The sequence below is a fragment of the Rhincodon typus genome, chromosome 35 (assembly GCF_021869965.1).
Source record: "Rhincodon typus isolate 14 chromosome 35, sRhiTyp1.1, whole genome shotgun sequence".
Taxonomy (NCBI): Eukaryota; Metazoa; Chordata; class Chondrichthyes; order Orectolobiformes; family Rhincodontidae; genus Rhincodon; species Rhincodon typus.
Genome location: NC_063366.1, coordinates 8,796,336 through 8,804,652, shown reverse-complemented (window position 1 = coordinate 8,804,652; position 8,317 = coordinate 8,796,336). Strand labels below are relative to the sequence as shown.

Here is an 8,317-nt window from a genome sequence, read left to right as displayed (position 1 = left end):
TTTCCTGCTCCTCTGATGCTGCCTGGCCTGTTGTGTTCCTCCAGCTCCACACTGTGTTATCAATATTTAAGAGCAGCCTTAATTTTGAGCTAAAAGGTGATGACATCAAATATCATGCTGAACTGGCTGATGATTACACCTTCCCAATACTAATCAAACCCACTGATGCCAATGTCTGTTTTACCTACTTGCTGTTTACACTGGCTGGATCCCAAATATCTGTCTGTGATCTTATTATACGTTTCCTCCTGAAGTTTTAATGCTATCGCAGTGTAAATTGCAATTACCTGCTAACTACTTTGTCTGAATCAAATGCTTAACTATCAGTCCACTCCCCACCTCAAAGCAAAAACAGAAATTGCTGGAAAAGCTGAGCAGGTCTGGCAGCATCTGTGAAGAGAAAGCAAAGTTAGGTTTCAGGTTCAGTGTCCCTTCTTCATCTCTGGAAGGGCTTCTACTCCTACTCCTGTTCTCTATTTTAGCATTGAGATTAAGCATTAGGATTGTTGAGAAACTTGGATCCAAACAGACATTCAGACTTTCTACCTCTTCTATAGTATTAGAAGAAACAGTTTTCAATCCATTTCCATTACAGAACAACTGTCTGCACTTATGTGTACATGCTTCGCTATCGTTACAAAGTATGCTGGCACATTTTACCTCAGACAAATTAATTAATGTACCACTTGCTGTTGGAAGGAAAAAAATCAAAACTAGATTTTGAAAATACAGTAAATCGGCACACACCTCATCCCTTCAGCAAATAACTAGATCTTCATAGAATTGCTCAGAAATAGCTGCACCAAAACAGGCCTAATCAATCCAGTTTGCTGGTTAGTACCCATACGAACAGTTCTAATCTCACATTTGCCTTGTTTTTGTCTCTTTAAGCCCCATCAACTACTATACTACATGCTATTTCTCCACATTGATAGGGTCTTTGACTCAATCACTAACTCTATTTTCATTCCATAATAAGAACATTTTGCTGTCTATGATAAATCTGTTACATTTAGTACATCAATAGACCTTTTATTGCTGAAACCCCACCTCCAAGACAGCAACCTGACTGAAGACAAACCGAGTCTACTAACTAGCATCTCCTTTAGAATGGGGAGACTTGGCTAACATGCTGGGCAGGAGAAAAGGTGAACAGTTTCCACCTTCATTCTTAAAACAAAGCAATTAACTGAGGGCACGTTAATTTTATCAGCATACACCCATTACTCAACCATGTTCATCAAATGGATGACAGCTATGTGCCCAACAACCTTCAGCACAATGGTCTCACCATTGGGAAATGATCTACTGGGCACCAGTTTGCTGTGGACAAATTGGCTGCTGTGTTTCGTACATCACACCAGGAAAGGCTACACTGCACTTCAGGTCTATAATTGGCTGAAATTCGGCAGTCCACTGTAGGAATGCAAGCCTTTGTTATTCTTTATTTCAAAAATATACTTTATTCATAAATTTCAAGTAAATCCAAGTCAGACAAAATAGTTCAGTCCAGACTTTAGAAATTACAAAATTTTGACATTCCTCATCAGAGCTTCAATCATGGTGCAACTAAAAAAATGCTTTTTCTAAACATGAAAGAAACTATTTACATTCCCATCAAAGCTACAAGGAGATTTGGAAACTTGACAGACCCTCATTATATTTTAGTAGAAATACTTGGACGGTGGCCTTTTCCCACTGCTTCTTGGCAGCTGCCCCAACATTACTCCTTCATTTTAAAAACGAAATGCATTCACCAGTTATTTCTAAGTGAAGGAAAACAAGTAAAGCAGAAGTCCATCCAGTCCTTGCAGAAAATAGTGGAAATTTGACATTCCAGGTTGGAGAACAAAAAGAGTATTTTCTAATCGTGGACACTCCTTTCGGGCAAGTGATGGGGTTCTTCTTTTCGCTTCAATTCCCTCTGGTCGAAGGGAAGCAATTTCCAACAGCGCAAGTTGAGTTTGCAAGGTCCCCCTTCCATCGCTCCCTCGAACCGCAATCCAGAGCAACAATCAGCGCCTGGGGATGAGACCTACTTATCTGCGATGCGGGACACGGACACAGGCTCACCTCTGTCTCTGTCTCTGTCTCTGTCTCTGTCTCTGTCTCTCTCTCTCTCTCTCCCCTCACCCCCGTATGCACAGGTAAGACTGTCTCGATCTCACCTTCGCCACCCGCCTCCCCTTGTGACGTTGACGCTGGTACCGCTCTCCCACCCTCACCTGCCAGAGCGCGCGGACGGCCCCGCCCACCTGCAGCGCCCGGCGGGTGTCAAAGGGTTGGCGCGCGCCGCTGCGCACGCTCGCCGGGTGCCTGGCTTGCCTGGCGGGTGGCCAGTCCGCTCGAGCAGCCGCCCTCACCCACCGCAGGCCCGTTCGGTAGGCCCCAGGCCTTTCCTGGTTTTTATTTACATTTAAAGAAGGGGTGTGGATGTACGTTAAGCGGTGCGCGCGGGGCCTGTCATTTGTTACCCGCCTGCGCCGATTCGTTCGTTTCTTCCTCACCTTCGTCGTACTCCTCTTGCCGTTCACCGATCCGCGTTAGCTGTGCTCCCGCTCTCTCTCACTTTCTCGGTCTCGCGCACCCACAACAACGGCAAACCGGCCCCCACCTTACAGGTCCGTTGCGTCACTTCCTGCATCCCCCCGCCCACCACCCGGGGTTGTCGGTGGCGTCATTTCCGTCTCCCCCAGTTTCAAATTGATAGTGATATCAAAGTACAAGGCATGAAGGGCTGGGAGGGAACGCTCGGTGAGAGACCAAACAAAAACCCAGCAGATGCTGGTTCACAAGGTAGACAATTAGGAGACTGGAGAAGCACACCAAACCAGGTAGCATCTGGAGGAAAGAAGAAGTCAACGTTAGAGATCGCAAGAGCTGCAGATGCTGGAGTCAAGAGATAAGACAGTGTGGAGGTGGAGTAACACAGCAGGGCAGGCAGCATCAGAGGAGCAGGAAAGTTGATGTTTCGGGTCGGGACCCTTCTTCAGAAAGTTTAGGGTCCCGACCTGAAACTTTCTGATGAAGGGTCCCGACCCGAAACGTTAACTTTCCTGCTCCCCTGAAGAAGTCAACGTTGACTTCTTTCTTCCAGATGCTGCATGGCTTGCTATGTTCTTCCAGCCTCCTATTTGTCTGCTGGGAAGGAACTCAGCGGGTCTGGGTTAGCATCTCTGGAGATAAAGTGAGGGAAAAGACAAATCAGAATCAATGTTTCCAATAGCCCTTCATCAGTTGGACTTGAAACTTTAACTCTTTTCCCTCATCTCTCTTAACTTTTTTTAACTCTGGTTTCTCATACGAATTTGTACCTAAGTTTTTTTGCTTGTACCTTGGTACCTAAGATGGGGCCATTTGTTGGCAACGTTATACACTGTACTCCTGTACTTGAGTAGATGTGACAATAAAATCCCAACATCTAATCTCTTTCTCTCTCTACAGATGTGCCACACCTGAGTTGCTCGCAGCACCTTCTTTCTTTTCCCCTCACTCTTCCCGATTGGGCAGCAACTGAGCCCTCTTCTGTGGTGGTCCATTTTTGAGATGTGTTTTGCAAAATGCTCATCTTAGGTTTTCTGGAGGGAAAAAAATTTAGTAGCATACCCCTTTAAATTCCCAACCTTAATGTCAAGGACTTGGTCTTTGTTTTTGCTTAAATTTCTGAGACATTTAGTTCACTCTGAGATTTTATACTAGGATACACTCGTCTCAGTGGTGGGAACATCATGGTTTTCAAAAGAGAATTTCATTATTCAAAGAACAAAGGGTTTGCTGGGATATTGGGTAGGGTAAGTAGTGAGCAGGGTTACTATACTCTTCTTGAAGAGAATTGGGTAAATAAGAACATAAGAACTAGGAGCAGGAGTAGGCCATCTGGCCCCTCGAGCCTGCCCCACCATTTAATAAGATCATGGCTGATCTTTTTGAGACTCAGCTCCACTTACCCGCCCACTCACCATAACCCTTAATTCCTTTACTGTTCAAAAATTTATCTACCCCTGCCTTAAAATCATTCAGCGAGGTAGCTTCAACGGCTTCACTGGGCAGGGAATTCCACAGATTCACAACCCTTTGGATGAAGAAGTTCCTCCTGACCTCAGTCCTACATCTGCTTCCCTTTATTTTGAGGCGATGCCCTCTAGTCCTAGTTTCACCTGCTAGCGGAAACAACCTCCCTGCCTCCACCTTAAGTATTCCCTTCATAATCTTATATGTTTCTATAAGATCTCCCCTCACTCTTCTGAATTCCAATCAGTACAATCCCAGCCTACTCAGTCTCTCCTCATAATCCAACCTTCTCAACTCTGGAATCAACCGAGTGAATCACCTCTGCACCCCCTCCAGTGCTAGTATATCTCTTCTCAAGTAAGGAGACCAAAACTGCACACAGTACTCCAGCTGTGGCCTCACCAGGACTCTATACAGCTGCAGCATACCCTCCCTGTTTTTAAATTCCATCCCTTTAGCAATGGCAGACAAAATTCCATTTGCCCTTTTAATTACCTGCTGCACCTGCAATCCTACTTTTATCGATTCATGCACAAGGACACCCAAGTCCCTCTGCACAGCAGCGTGCTGCAATTTTTTACCATTTAAAACATAGTCCATTTTGCTGTTATTCCTACCAACATGGATGACCTCACACTTATCAACATTGTACTCCATCTGCCAGACCTTTGCCCACTCACTTAGACTATCTATATCCCTCTGCAGACTTTCAGTGTCTTCTGCACACTTTGCTCTACCACTCACCTTAGTGTCATCTGCAAATTTTGACACACCACACTTAGTCCCCAACTCCAAATCATCTATGTAAATGAGTGGAAGTTTTTTTTTAAACCAGCTAGAGTGGCACTATTCTGAAATTGGCTGCAGACAAGGTGACAGAAGGGGAAACAAAATGATATAAAAAGGAAATTGGATGAGCACTTGAAGGAAATAACCTTGCAGGATATGGGGTCAAAATGGGGGATGGGGCTGAATCAATTCCTCTAGAGAGAATTGGGGGAAAAAAACTCAACGGGTTGAATAGTGTGCAGTAAATGACTCTTTAATTCCGTAAGGTCCTTGCGCTGAGCACCAAGCTATCTTTTTGCGGCAGGTTTAATAGTCAATTAGCCTGCAATGACAGCATTATGCAATTATTGATCAGCTGATCAGATAGGCTAAAAATGGCAAATAGAATTTAATCCTGAAAATTGTGAAGTGATGCACTTTAAAAGGATTGACAAGGCCAAGGAGTACACGAAAATGGTAAAACCCTAGGGAGTATAGAGGAACAGAGGGAACTTGTGCATCTCCCTGAATCCTTGAAGGCAGCAGGAGAGGTTGATTAGGTGGCTAAAAAAAAATATGAGATACTTGTCTTCATTAGTCAAGGCAAAGAATACAAGAGTAAGGAGGTTGTGATGGAGCTGCATATAACATTACTTTGGCTACTGCTGGCATACTCTGTGCAGTTATAGAGTCAAACAGCACAAAAACAAACTCCGGTCCAACTCGTCCTCACCAGCAAGACATACCAATCTGACCTAGTCAAAAATGTCACAATTTGGCCCATATCCCTCTAAACCCTTACGATTTGTATAATCATCCAGATGCCTTTTAAATGACGTAATTGTACTCACCTCCACCACTACTTCTGGCAGCTCATTCCAGACATGCACCACCGTCCTCATGAAAAAGTTAACCCTCAGGTCCTTTTTAAATCTCTCCTTTCACCTTAAACCTTTGCGCTCTAGTTTTGGACTCCTCAACCCTGGGAAAAAGACTTTGACTATTCAGCTTATCCATGCCCCTCATGATTTTATAAACTTCCATAAGGTCACCCCTCAGCCTCTAACACTCCAGGGAAAAAAAGCCCCAGTCTATTCAGCCTCTCCCTCTAAGTCAAAGTTCTTGTTGCCATATTATAAAAAGAATATGATTACACTAGACAGAGTGCAGAGGAGATTCTCAAAGACATTGCCTGGATTGGGGCAATCCTGAAGAGAGACTAGACAGACTAGGGTTGTTGTCCTTAGAGCAGACAACAGTGAGGGGGTATCTGGTGAGGTATATAAAGTTCTAAAGGCTATAGAGTAGATAGGGAGAATCTGTTCCCTTTAGTAAGGAGGTCAATAACCAGGGGATACAGTTCTAAGGTAAGGAGCAGAAGTTTAGAGGGGATTTGAGGAAAATATTTTTCATCCAGATGGTGAATGGGTATCTGGAACTCCCTGTCAAAAGGATTTGTAGGGTGGGAACCCACAATACATTTAAAAACTATTTAGATGAACACTTAAAATGCCATAGCATACTGATTCAGTGCTGGAAAATGCGATTAGAATAATGTTTGATGGCCATCACAGACATAATGGACCAAAGGGCCTCGTTCTGTGTTGTAAAAACTCTTATGACTCAATGCAGCAACTTCAGAAAGCTCAAAGGGGTTTGAGACAGCACTTACATTGTCACAAGGCAAGGGACCTCACAGCACTCAATCACTTGTGGCCATTCTGACTTCATAGATTGTTCTTCCTTTCCACATGGTCCTGGACGGCTCACATTAGTACTGGGTCAGCACCAGTTAATCCAACATTCTTTTCTTTTTACTTTTAGTGATTGGTGATGGGATACTGGCCTCTGTGGAGTTAGTTCACTATTCGTTGCTCAATTTGCTATAACTTTGATGTATTTTCCTCTGTCTGTTTTGTTTATATAGAATTTATATAGTGTTTTTCATAATCATTAGAAACCTTAAAGTGTTTTACAGCCAATGAACTCTGAAGTATAGCCAGGGTTGGAATGTTAGAAACATGGTAACCAATTTGCAAACAGCAAGCTCCTATGAATAGCAACACAATAATAACTAGATAACTTATCTATGTGATGTTGATTAGAGACAAATTTAAGTGAATGGGCAAAACCTTGGCAGATGTAATATAATGTTGGAAAATGTAAGGTTATATACGTTGGTGGGCAGAATAGAAAAGCTGAATATTATTTAAATGGGGAAAGACTGGAGAAAGCTGCAGCATGGAGGGATTTGAGATCCTAGTGCAAAAATCATAAAAAGCTGGTGTCCAAGTTTGGCATGTTATGGGGAGGACAAATGGAATATTGCCTGTCATTTCAAAGGGAATGGAGTATCAAATAGGGAGGTGTTGCTAAAACTACTGGTCAGACACAGTGGAAATACTGTGAACAGTTGTGGTCCCCTTACCCAAGAAAATTTATACCAGCATTGGAGGCAGTCCAGAGAAGGTTCACTAGATCCTGAGTATGGAGGGGTTTTTTTTAGATGAGAAGAGGTTGAATAGGTTGGCCAGGTACTTATTGGAATTTAGATGAATAAGAGAAGACCTTTTGAAACATATTTTTAGGGGTTTGGCAGGGTAGATGCAGACAGGACGTTTCCCCTTGTGGAAGAGTTGAGGTTCAGACTGCACAGTCTCATAGTAAGGAGTCACCCAATTAAGACTGAGATGAAGAGGAATTTCTTCTCTGAGGATAGTGAATCTCTGAAATTCTTTACTGCAGAGGGCTGTAGAGGTTAGGTAAATTAATGGCTGAGACAGACAGATTTTTAATCTGTAAGGAGATCATGGCTGTGGGGACAAAGCAAAAAAGAAAAGTTGAGGATTATTAGATCAGCCATGATCTCATTGAATAGCTGATTGGACTCAATGGGCTGAACAGCCTAGCTCTGCTCCTATGTATTATGGTCTTCCAAATGTTGACTAGGTAATTGGAAATAACACTCCTGCTCTTCAAAATAGTACCATGCTTTCGTATTTACTCAAGTAGTCAAACGTGGCCTCGGTTAAACACTCCATCCCAAAGATGGCACTTACAACAGAGTAGCACTGTCTCAGGATCACACAGGATTGGCAAATGTGAGGTGTTGCATTTTGGTAAGGCAAATCAGGGCAGGACTTATACAGTTAATGGTAGGGTCCTGGGGATTGGTGTCGAACAGAGAGATCTTGGAGTGCAGTTTCATAGTTCCTTGAAGGTGGAGTCAGAAGTAGGGTAGCGAAGAATGTGTTTGGTGCATTTGCCTTTATTGGTCAGTGCATTCAGTGTAGGAATTGGGAGGTTATGGTTGCGGCTGTACAGGACATTGGTTAGGCCACTTTTGGAATATTGCATTCAGTTCTGGTCTCCCTGGTAGAGGAAAGATGTTGTGAAACTTGAAAGGGTGCAGAAAAGATTTACAAAGATGTTGCCAGCGTTGAAGGGTTTGAGCTATAGGGAGAGGCTGAATAAGCTGGGGATATTTTCCCCAGAACGTTGGAGGCTGGGGGAGGACCTAATAGAAGTTTAGAAAATC

General features: G+C 43.4%; 1 protein-coding gene across 4 annotated transcripts in view; it reads right to left on the bottom strand.

The window, feature by feature from the left end:
- LOC109917499 (E3 ubiquitin-protein ligase RING2-A-like) overlaps nt 1–2,649 on the bottom strand; it is a 36,974-nt gene extending 34,325 nt beyond the window's left edge. Inside the window, exons 1-2 of one of the 4 annotated variants that reach the window (XM_048616640.1) lie at nt 2,508–2,649; nt 288–390 (exon numbers count right to left, since the gene is read on the bottom strand). The gene's annotated coding sequence lies outside the window, so the exon portion shown is untranslated. The remainder of the gene's footprint in view (nt 1–287; nt 391–2,507) is intronic. The other 3 variants (XM_048616641.1, XM_020517334.2, XM_020517336.2) reach the window with 3 other exon arrangements.
- Nucleotides 2,650–8,317: the final 5,668 nt, after the last annotated feature.